The sequence below is a fragment of the Rutidosis leptorrhynchoides genome, chromosome 8 (assembly GCF_046630445.1).
Source record: "Rutidosis leptorrhynchoides isolate AG116_Rl617_1_P2 chromosome 8, CSIRO_AGI_Rlap_v1, whole genome shotgun sequence".
In the NCBI taxonomy this organism is placed as follows: Eukaryota; Viridiplantae; Streptophyta; class Magnoliopsida; order Asterales; family Asteraceae; genus Rutidosis; species Rutidosis leptorrhynchoides.
Genome location: NC_092340.1, coordinates 27212133 through 27223279, shown reverse-complemented (window position 1 = coordinate 27223279; position 11147 = coordinate 27212133). Strand labels below are relative to the sequence as shown.

The window sequence follows — 11147 nt, the reverse complement described above, 5'->3', positions numbered from 1 at the left end:
GAGCCGGAGGAAGTTGGTTCTTGGTCTAGAGAATATTTAGAAATGATCGGTTGAGTAGTACGTTTATGAACTGATGGAGTACGGAGTTTTAAGGAAGCATAAATCCTTCTCGATTTGGATTAATGCAAGTCATGGTTCACGATGTAGTGGATTTAGTAGATTGAGTTGGGAGATATGGTTACGGATGCAACTTGTTGCGAGTTGTAGCCGAGAGGACTTGAAGAGATATGTGGTGTCTTTCGTATTTTCCTAAGAGGAAATTCTGGACTTCGAGTGTATGAGATATCGCTTGTTGCGGTAGTGCACGCTAGTGATTATTAGCGTGTGGTGAGATCTTAGAATTTATGGAAGAATATTATGAAATTTTCACGGTGTACTCCCGAGTGAGTGGTGGAAATTTTGGTCGAATGGAAGTGTGAAGTACGGTTGTTGTGTTATGATACGTTAGTATACGAAACGAGATTTCGAATGCGTGATTACTACATGTATGACTCCGCGTTGGAAGCGGAAATGTTCGAGGCAGAAGTACTTAACTTCTAGTGTAGGTACGGATCACGAGGACGTGATCCAATTTAAGTGGAGGAGAGTTGCAACACCCTGAATTTTGTGCGTCAGAAAGTGTGTGCACCAGAAAGCGCCGCTAAAAGTGAACCTAACACTTATGCATTTTCAGAATTTACATCAGAATCAGAATTTTTCAACCTCAGTCCCTGAACTTTTAAATTTAAAGCTGACTGACTGATTGGACCATCGTGCGCGCCGCGCATGGCTAGGGGTGCGCGCCGCGCACACTGCCAGCGACAGTTTTCTGTCTTTTCTATTTTTAAGTTAAATGATGGGCTTTTTGATCATTTCACTTGAGAACGGATCTGTGGACATATTGGCAGTTTTAGATCCACTTTTGGATCATTTTCACATCCACATTTCTCTCATCTTCAAACCCTAGAGAGAGAAGAGTTTTTAGAGAGGGAAAGCTTCACTTGGAGAAGAAGGAGGTTGATTCGGGCTAAGGTGCAAGAGTTAAGGTTGTTCACCTCATTCACGGCTATGTTTTGGTTGTGGTGGTAAGCTCTAACTCCGAATTTAATTGTAAGATTCTTGTTTATGTTTAGGGTTTGAGCTTGTTGGGGTTCTAAACCCCATTTCTCATGAAATTGGGGGTTTTTATTGTATTGCTAGTGTAAGTAAACCCGATTATTGTAGGTTTAGGGTTTGATGACGAATTTGGAAGTATTTGTCATAGTTTGGGAGTTAAATCACTAGTTTATAAATGTGTTAGTGTATAGATGTTCAAAAGAACATGTTAGTTGGTCAAAAATCGGTGTTGACTTTGATTTAGTGTCAAACTAAGATTTGAGTAAAGTTTTGGTGAATCAAGTATGTAAATACTTGATTTAAGTGTTAATTGGTGTTTTGGAAGTGTAATCACTAGTCGCTAGTGATTTTGAGCGTTTTTGGGACTTATGTCAAAATGGGTTGACTTTGATTGGGTCAAATTTGGTAATGACACTAGTTTTGGCTAAATGTATGTTTAAACTTTTGTATTAAGCGTTAATTGATGTTTTGGGATGAAATTACTCGAGAGAAGTAATTTTGGGTTAAAGTGATATTTTAACATAAGTCAAAGGTAGTCAAAAGCGATATGGGTCAATATTGCACGTGTTGGGGTTTTTGGTGTATTTGACGTTTGAAATGATTACTACCTAAGTAGTAATTTAATGTTAAGACCTAGGTTTGGTCTAATTGGTGTAAAGTATGATTTGAGCTAAATTGTACTTTGTTGTGGGGTTTGAATTACCACCCGTAGTGGTAGTTGGTGAAGCCCACTTTCGGTGTCTAAATGGGCGGATTGTGGAGGTAGGTATAAACCCTTGGTTAAGGGTGTTGGCGTCGAATTCTCTTGTAGAGAATGTATGTTGATTATGTGTATACTTATATGCGTATTATAGGTAAAGGCTTGCTCGATTGCGTTTGGATGCGAATTACATACATGACTTGTGCGGGCAATCCAAGGTGAGTGGAATAAGTATACATGTATGTATATAATGTATTTATTTGTAGGCACGGATATGTGTTGTCCGAGTTAGTGATATATGTCGTTGTACACTAACGGCTTTTATGAACGGATATGTGTTGTCCAAGTTAGTGATATAAGTCGTTGTACACTAACGGTTTTTAAGAACGGATATGTGTTGTCCGAGTTAGTGATATATGTCGTTGTACACTAACGGTTTTTATGAACGGATATGTGTTGTCCAAGTTAGTGATATATGTCGTTGTACACTAACGGTTTTATGAACGGATATGTGTTGTCCAAGGGTTAGTGATATATGTTGTTGTACACTAACAGTTGTTATGAACACCGATGGAAAATTCGAGTACCATTCCTTTGTACGATTGGTTAACCATGGTTGTGTGAATTTCGTATTAGCATATTAAATTGTGAACTATATGCTATTGGTGTTGCTAGCTTATTGTGAATTGCGGATATTAGTTTTATGCATGATGTTTGCATGGTTGTTGAATTGCTAGCTTGTATGCGGTACTGTGTAAGTGATTGCATGTAAGTAGATTATATATGTATATGCATAATTATTGCATTCACTAAGCGTTAAGTTTACCCCTCTCGTTGTTTACCTTTTTACAGGTATTGCGTTATGAAGTTAGCTAGTTGTTATACTAGATGTGTATGAGCGCTTGGGCTCGATGGGGTAGCTATCGGATATTTGGACGCAGTTTGGGGATTTGGTAGTCCCCGGGATTATGCTCTTGGTATCGGGTTGGGTTATAGAGTCCTAACTCGACTAAATATTGATTGGGTTGAAACTTGTATTTTGTACTTAATGGTAATTTGGGCATATGTGGGCCCGGAGTCGTAAAACTCGTTTTATTATTGGAACGTGTTAGTTTTATCTAATATTTTATGTTGTGAAAAGTGTTTCATTTAAAAGTGTCGGGGAGTGGGTGATCTTTAAACCAAAATTTGGAAATTAGGACAGAAGCTGAAAGGCTCTGTGCGTGCCGCGCACAGAGAGGGTTGCGCGCCGCGCACCGTGCTTGTTAAAAAAAAAAAAAAACAAACTTTTCCTGCGTATTCGGTTGTATAACGGGTTGAGTCGTTACATAACTTCCTATGAATTCATTATTGTCGATTTTCAGGTGGGTCATTGTTATACCATTCTTGATACTTTGATTGCTTAGATTTTTAGTTTTTAAATTTCTTTGTTCTCTATCATCATCTTCTCCGTGCGTCATTACCCAAGCTTACATGCCACGATAATTTAGAATATTTTAGTCTTGATTTTGTGCTTCCTCTACTTCAATTCACAGTTATTAGTTACCTACAAAAGAAGATTCACCTGATGTTTGTGTCATTGATAGTACCATAGGTAACTTATCGTGTATATAGGATATACATATCCTACTATACATTACAAGAGAGCCCTTATTAACAAATAACTTAAACCAATCTCCCTTCTTATCACCCTTAGATCAACATTTTTCAAATTCCTACCTTTTAATCTAATGGCTATAAATGATCTAACTAATTCATTACTTAATCTAACGAATTGTCTAAAATGGTACCAAAATGCTCTCCTTGAAATTAAATCAGATTAATTCAAAATTCAAATTTGGAAAGACATTAACTACCAACCCTAAAAATTGTGGAAAGTCATTAACTACCTTTCCTAAATCTATTCTTTCATCATCAAATCCCTTCAAAATCGGATCCCATACTCTCCATCGATTTTTGACCTAATTAACCCATTCCAATCCTATTCAAATTATGGCAACCATTTTCACTTTTAGAAATTCCACCAAATACTTTCCAAGCCCATTGGAATTCCATTCTGGATGCCAAAAGTTCTCACGCATTTTATGGATTTGCTATAACTATTTTCCCTCAAAATTCCATCATTTCTCTGGAAGTTCATTGAAACCCTAATTTAATGACCGTGGGTGTGATTTATTGCGATTCATTCTTGATGTTGCTTCCGTTCCTCTGACTGTTATTTATTTCTTGAATCTGAAGTCGGTATGTAATTTGATAAAGATTTTGGGGTTTTTTCTTCGACTTTCATCGTCATTAGACATCAGTTAAAGGTCAAACCTTTTTTCTCTGTATATATCGATTAAAGCTTTGTTTTATGAATCACAAAATTTATTTGCTTTGATTTTTCTCGCAATTAACCATAAACCCTAATTCTGTTATTTCGCTTTGAAATTTAGTAAAGTCTCTATTTCTTACGTAATAATTATCACTATCAGGCAAGTCACATTTAGCTTATTGTTGAATTTGTTTATATCGATTATTGGATGATGATAGAATAATCAAGGTATGCCTAGGATTTTTAGATTTTTTGAATTGGATTTATTTTAATTTTCAGGTAATCTTGCAGGTTTTGATATTCCGGTAGCTGACGAATTTAACGAATATTTTCTAGATGATATTGAATCAGTCGAGTGACCTTAATATAGCCAAATACAGTATGCAAATGTAGTTCAATCTTTATTTTAGGGTTTAGGGTTTAGGGTTTAGGGTTTAGGGTTTGGTGTTTTGGGCTAAATCGGGCTAAATTTTACTTCACAAAATATGAAAAAAAAAACGTGCATATTCTTCACTAACAATATTATCTTGAATGTTATTTTTGTCGATCGTTTTCCCGCCTAAATAATAACATTCATCACGAAGTGTCTCTTCTAAATGTTCATATTTTCGTGTGATCTTGATGCCGGAAAAAAAAAATTCAAAAAGAACGAAAAAAAAAAATAATTTGCTTCCCCCCGCTTCCCCCCGATTGGTTACTTCCCCATTGATCCTGTCCCTATATTTTTGAGTAGATTTTAGCTGACTAATTTTAATTTTAATTATTTTTTATAATGAAAATATATTAGATCAAAGCTAGATGCTTTGTTTGTGAAATGGTATCTACTGTTAGATGTTGGATGTATGCATTTATATAATTTGATTCTTATTAAAGAACATTGGCTAGAATATGCTTAGTTTTAATTCTAATATATATAGGTTTGGGTCTGTGAGTGGGGTATTTTAGTTTTGTTGGGTCTTTTCTCAAATGATTTTGCGCCAATTGTTTATTACATCCAGTTTATTATTGTTTTGATAATATATGAACTTACTTTAGTATTTATATAGGTTTATACATTGGCTGTGTTTATTGTCAATGAAAATACTTTAGTATTTAGTTTCGATCAAGTATGATTTTTATTGTTATTATGGGAAAATTCAATTGTTGGTATTAGGGTTGGATACGTTTCGATGTTAAAACAACAAAATCAAGTATCAATTGATTACAATCTTTCGTTTTGATGTAGGTTATGTCGAATGGGCTACATGCAATTTGATTGAATATGCGCTATGAGAATACACCCAACATACCGTATAAAATAAAACAATTTCGACAGATGAGACTGGTGTTGCCGATCGATAAATCTTTACAGGTACTTTATTCATGCTTCTTTGTTAATTTTGTTATATATTTACAAGTAGTTCATGCACCTTATTCATAAATATTTAATTTTGATCTAAAAACTTGATTAAGATATAGATGAATGATTGATTCATAGTTGTTTCGAGGTGACCTTTTCGCTAATTTGAATTTTCTACGGAGAAGTTGAAAACATATGTAAAATCAGATGCTCGGTTTCTCGCTCTTGTAACTGATCTCAATTCAAACGATACAGATGAAGATGGTTCTGGCGATTGGAGATCAGTTCCAAACACTAACGGTATACTATTCTTAAACATTCTTGGCTAAAGGTTCTGTTGTTGCTTATTGTGTATGAATCAATAAAAATTCTTAAACTCTAGTTTTAGGTGCATCTAACCAACATATTATGTATGAATCAACTTAAGTATATCAATGAATATGATCAAGTATATTATTTGTTAATTGAGGTAAGTAATTGAATAATTTGAACATATAATTATATAATTTGTGTATGGTACGGATGATAATCTATTGCATTTTTTGGTATTCAGATATTGGTTACAAATTCTATTGGTAATTAATAGGATGTGAGGGTACATTGAGGAAAAGCATAGATATTGGATATAAAAGGTATTGAGGTGTTATGTGCTTCATGAACACCAATTGCTTGATGAAACGCCTCAATGAAATGAAGTTTCATATCTTTCCTTTGCTATGTATGTGGTAATTTTTCCTAATTCCTAATTTTGTAATGTCTTTTATTTGACAGTCTTTAAGTTTGAACAATGGTACAAAATATGACATGCTTCATTGGTTTGAAAATCTTAATTTTAAGCTTCGTTAGAAAACTTTGCGACTAATTTTAAGGTTTTTTTTTTTTTTTTTTTTTTTTTCAGGTCTCAACAGACGGTTTTTTTTTTTTTTTCCAGGTCTCAACAGACGGCTATGGCTCAACAGACTTGGACACTGCAATTGAGGTTAGATATCTTAAATGCATTTCTTGCACAATATCGGATAACAAAGTCTTTAGTTAAATAATTTGCTTTTGGCTTTCATTTGATTTTTTAGTCACTGATGGATTTAAGGCTTTTTGTACTGTAAATTTTATCTTTTATCAGTAATAAAATTTATTATTGATATTCTTATAGGATTCCACTTAATATTAATGCTTCTGTGTTGTAGTTGCCTTTTTGAGTATTAATACAAGTGTTACTTTTACAGATAAAAGTATGACACGTTGAGGGCCAAACTAAGTGAATCATAAAAGCAATTACGTAATTCGGAGGCTGAAAGACATGAAAATGATTTTCATGCAAAGCTTTCACAAGCAGTTGAGATTCTTAGGTACATTATCCATGGTATTCATGTCGTCTAACTTAGTTGTTCCGTCAAAATTGTGTTAGTATCATCTTGCAGTTATCGACTTGTCGTTGCTATGGGCAGAGTTATGGATGTTATGGTTGCTGATATCGAGCATGAATAATAAATACTATATTATGGTAAATAACATGGATACTGTCTGCATTTTTACATCTAAATTTTTTGGTACTTTATTTTAGTTTATAGTTTATACTAGACTTGCATAATATTGTAACAAACAAATTAAATAAGGGTCACATATTATTGCTTCAACCATAAGTATTTATTTGATAAAATTGACAGGTCAACTCAACTTTTTGAATTTGCATTTGTTTTCCCTTTTATTGTAGGGTTTGAAAAACCGGTGGCTTCCTCCTAATTTACAACCCTTCCCTTGTTTGAGTAAAGCCAGTTTATGAGAAGTTGAGTTCTTTAGCTGGAATTACAAATGGGGTACTGAAAGTGAGGTCACAACCTTTTCTCAATTAGCTGAGTAATTTTAGCTAACTATTGTTTTTGAAGTTTAACAGTCAGGTACGTGTTTACCCATTTTGACCCCTAACTATAATCATGGACCATCAGCTATTAAAGGAAAAAAGAACCACATGTTTGTTTAGTGTTAACTAAATTTTTGAAATTCACATGGACCTATATTTTATATTTTCTAAAAGGAGCTATAATGTAACAATTTCCACTATTGTTTGCTAATATCATATTTTGGAATACTAGGTGTAATTTGAGATTTGGAGGTTTTGAGCTAATGATTGGCTAGATCATTTTGATATTATCAATATTAATATGTTCATACTACCAAAAGATGAATGGACATTTTGATTGGAGTTCCAAATGATAAGTATTGAAAAGTGGTGTTTTCTACATAGTGTACTGTTTGAAGCAAAGATGGGTCTACTTTTGACATAAAGTATCGTATGATTCTAGAGTAGTTCCCAGATGAATTTAGTTTGGACAAAACTTAAATATGAAAGAAGCTTATAATGAGATTTGATAGTTTGTCATTTTAGATTTGATTTAGTTATACAGTTAACTAACTATAGTTAACATATATTGATTGATTTTTATACTTTACAGAGGTACTACAGAGGTACTACGTAATATATTGACATAGTTAGGTGATTTTAGTTGTTACAATATCAAGTGTTGTCAAAAAAATATATATGTATTATCAATAGATAAGAACTTAATACAAGTAGGTGTGTCTCAACCGTAAATCTGATTTCCATTAATTGTTACCATACAAGTTGAAAACTACCGAATACATGATTGTTCTTACATCAATGTACTTATTCTTGGTTTGTAATAGCCAAAGTTTTATAAACCTATTTCTGCATATATTTCAGGTTGAGAGCTGCTTTGGAGAACACGAATCGCACAAGTCTACTGATAATATACCATCAAAATTGATATTATGCATATATTGGAGGTTTTAATTGCAATAGGTACCAAAAGTTGTGTCTCAATGCGGAACACATTTTGTCACAGGTCAAATTGGTGTAAGTTCAAAGTCATCCATTGTTTATTCTCATCTTTACTTTGGCACCCGCGGGTAACGGGCACGGGTTCTATATACCCGCGACCCGCGTATACCCGTGACCCGCGGGTTAACCCGCGGGTAATAATAATATATAACTTCGTTAATTTTTTTCAGGAAAATTAGATAATTTTATTAACTATAAACAATATGTACAATTAACAAGTGTAAATTGAGGTGAAAGTCATGTTTTTTACTCATGTAATATTATATTTTTGATCATTATTGGCATTACAAGTAAAATCACTTTTAAATTTGATAATTGTATGTATAAAGTCACTATTAAATAAAAAAATCTTATGAATTAGCGGGTCGGGTTTCGCCCGCGACGGGTAGTATGTACCCACGACCCGTTGGCGGGTATAATTTTTTACCCGTGTTCGTGGGTAAGATTTAATGATTTTACCGCCAATTATGGGTCGGGTATTCGCGGGTCACAGGTTTTTTCTCGCCCATTGTCGTCCCTTTACCAATTATTCAAACTTCTCATTCTGTGGGCAGAAGTGCCATGAGGTGTTTTCAACTCTTTTTTTGCTAAAATTTTTGCTCTAAATCATATTGTTGTAGTATTCATACACGTTGTGTTGCTCATATTATCAACTTGGGAGTTCAAGATTGTTTAGCTTTTTGTTCTTCATTAAAAGAAAAATTTAGAAGATTATTAGTAACGATTTATCGTACGAGCAACGCACGACATCATAACTATAAGGCTTTTGTTAAAGATTGTCATGACACTTGGTTAGGTCCTTATTTTGATAATAATACAAGATGGAATTCTACTTGTTTAATGTTCGAAAATATTTTACGTCAAAAAGAAACGTTAATAGCTTTTAATAGAAAACTACTTAGAAAGGGATTTTCCGAACCAATTAGTGACGACGAATGGGATGACTTGGAATCATTAACAAGTTTTTTACAAGTTTTTAAAGAGGCATCAGCAATGTTATCGGGTGTTTATTTCCCAACTAGCGTACTAGTTTTAGAACAATTTTATATAATGACGGAAAAAATATGCGAATTTGCGAACTCAAATAATGTTATTTTTAGACAAGCGATTTTTCATATAAGAAAAAAACTAAAAAAATATTTTGGAGAGATGCCGAAGGTATTTTTATGTGCGGCCGCACTTGACCCACGATTAAATTTTAATGGGGTTGAATGATTGATGACAACAATATATACCAACTTTGATTGTGTGCATGGTATTTTCGATGACGAACCCAACTATCTTTTGAACCAAGTACACGCTTTTAATGATGTTTTTGAGAATATGTTTGGTATTTATGCAACAAAATATGGTCGACAATCAAACCCAATTGTTGACCAACCCGGATCATCTTCTCGAAGGAGCCGAGACCTCAAAATAAGTCTTTTTAACTTGGTACGTGAAGACGCTTCCAAACGTGCACGAACATCGGCACCCACAAGCGAGTTGGGAAATTATAAGATGGCAAACTTTGCACTAAACATGAGTGAAGAACAATTTAACAACCTTGACATTTTAAAATGGTGGGAAACAAAACAAGACACATATCCAATATTAAGCATTATGGCTCGTGACTTATTTACCGTTCAAGCTTCAACCGTAGCTTCCGAATCGGCCTTTTCTTTGAGTGGTCGAATTATATCGGAAAGAAGGTCAAGACTTGCCCCCAAGCCGTGAAAGTATGTGTATGTTTGAAAGATTATTTGGATGGGGTAGATAGGATACAAGATCAAACTTCATTAGAAGGTCCGTTATATAACGACATTGAAGAATGTGTAGAGTATGAAGAAAATTTAGCGGGACTATCACCTACAACAACCGAAGAGAATTCCGACAACGAACTAAACGAAGTGGATGAAGGTGACTATGAAGCGTTTGATATGGACCAAACCGAAATGAATGTATCGGGTTACCAACAAGCTTACATTTCTCTAGTTGATGACCCCGCTTTTGAAGACTACGATCGAAGGCACCGTCCTCAACGCGCTCAACAAGATAACACATTTGGGTCATTTGACGACTAAAGTATAACGGGTGATGGCAATGCCGAAGCTCGATATACTTTAGTCTTAATACATTATTGGGTGATGGCCATGCCGAAGCTCGAAATGTATTAATTATAATTGTATTGTTCGAATAAAAGTGTTGTTATTTTTATTATTGTATCGTTCGAATAAAAGTGTTATTTTTATAATTGTATTGTTCGAATATTGTTATTTATATTATCTATTGTGTTGAGCATTATAACTTTTCTTTATACCGATTATATTATTGTTGTCAAACGTTAAAAAAAAATAGAACCGGTAAAAATATAATTCGCAAAATCGAATCCTAGTCCAAGAAAAATCCGAAAAAATCCGATCGAGATCCGAAAAAGAACCGGTTCCGGAAAAAAATCCGAAAAAAATCCGACGCCGAGAACCGGAACCGGAACCGGATCCGGTTCCGAAAAATCCGAACAAAAAAATCCGGTTTTTTTGTTGTCCGAATCCGGTTTTTTATCCGGTTTGTGCATCTATAGTGCATGGGACCTTGAATCTATGCCCTTTATAGAGGCTCTTGGACGATTGATACAAGAATAATTTAATTTTTTTTATTCCTTTTCAAAAAACAAAATCAACAAAACACAGTGTTCGGGTATTAAGAAGTTTGGGTCTAACGCAGAACATATTAGCTTGTCGTAGCACGATGGTATTAATCAATAATTAGTTCATTTGGTTATATCTTTTTCGTTTATGTTACAAACAACTACGGAATATATGTTTATTATGTTTTACTTCTTAATATGCAGGAACTAGATGTG

General features: G+C 34.0%; 1 long non-coding RNA gene across 7 annotated transcripts; it reads left to right on the top strand.

Moving 5' to 3' along the window:
* The first annotated feature begins 3739 nt into the window (after positions 1-3739).
* On the top strand, positions 3740-8317 carry LOC139862787 (uncharacterized). Of its 7 annotated transcripts, none has more exons than XR_011764280.1 (8): positions 3740-4104; positions 5335-5460; positions 5704-5748; positions 6002-6166; positions 6380-6427; positions 6672-6949; positions 7160-7271; positions 8168-8317. It is a non-coding gene; the product is annotated as an uncharacterized lncRNA (long non-coding RNA). The 7 variants fall into 7 exon arrangements; XR_011764282.1 differs by having other exon boundaries at positions 7160-7276; XR_011764278.1 differs by having other exon boundaries at positions 7160-7343.
* Positions 8318-11147: the final 2830 nt, after the last annotated feature.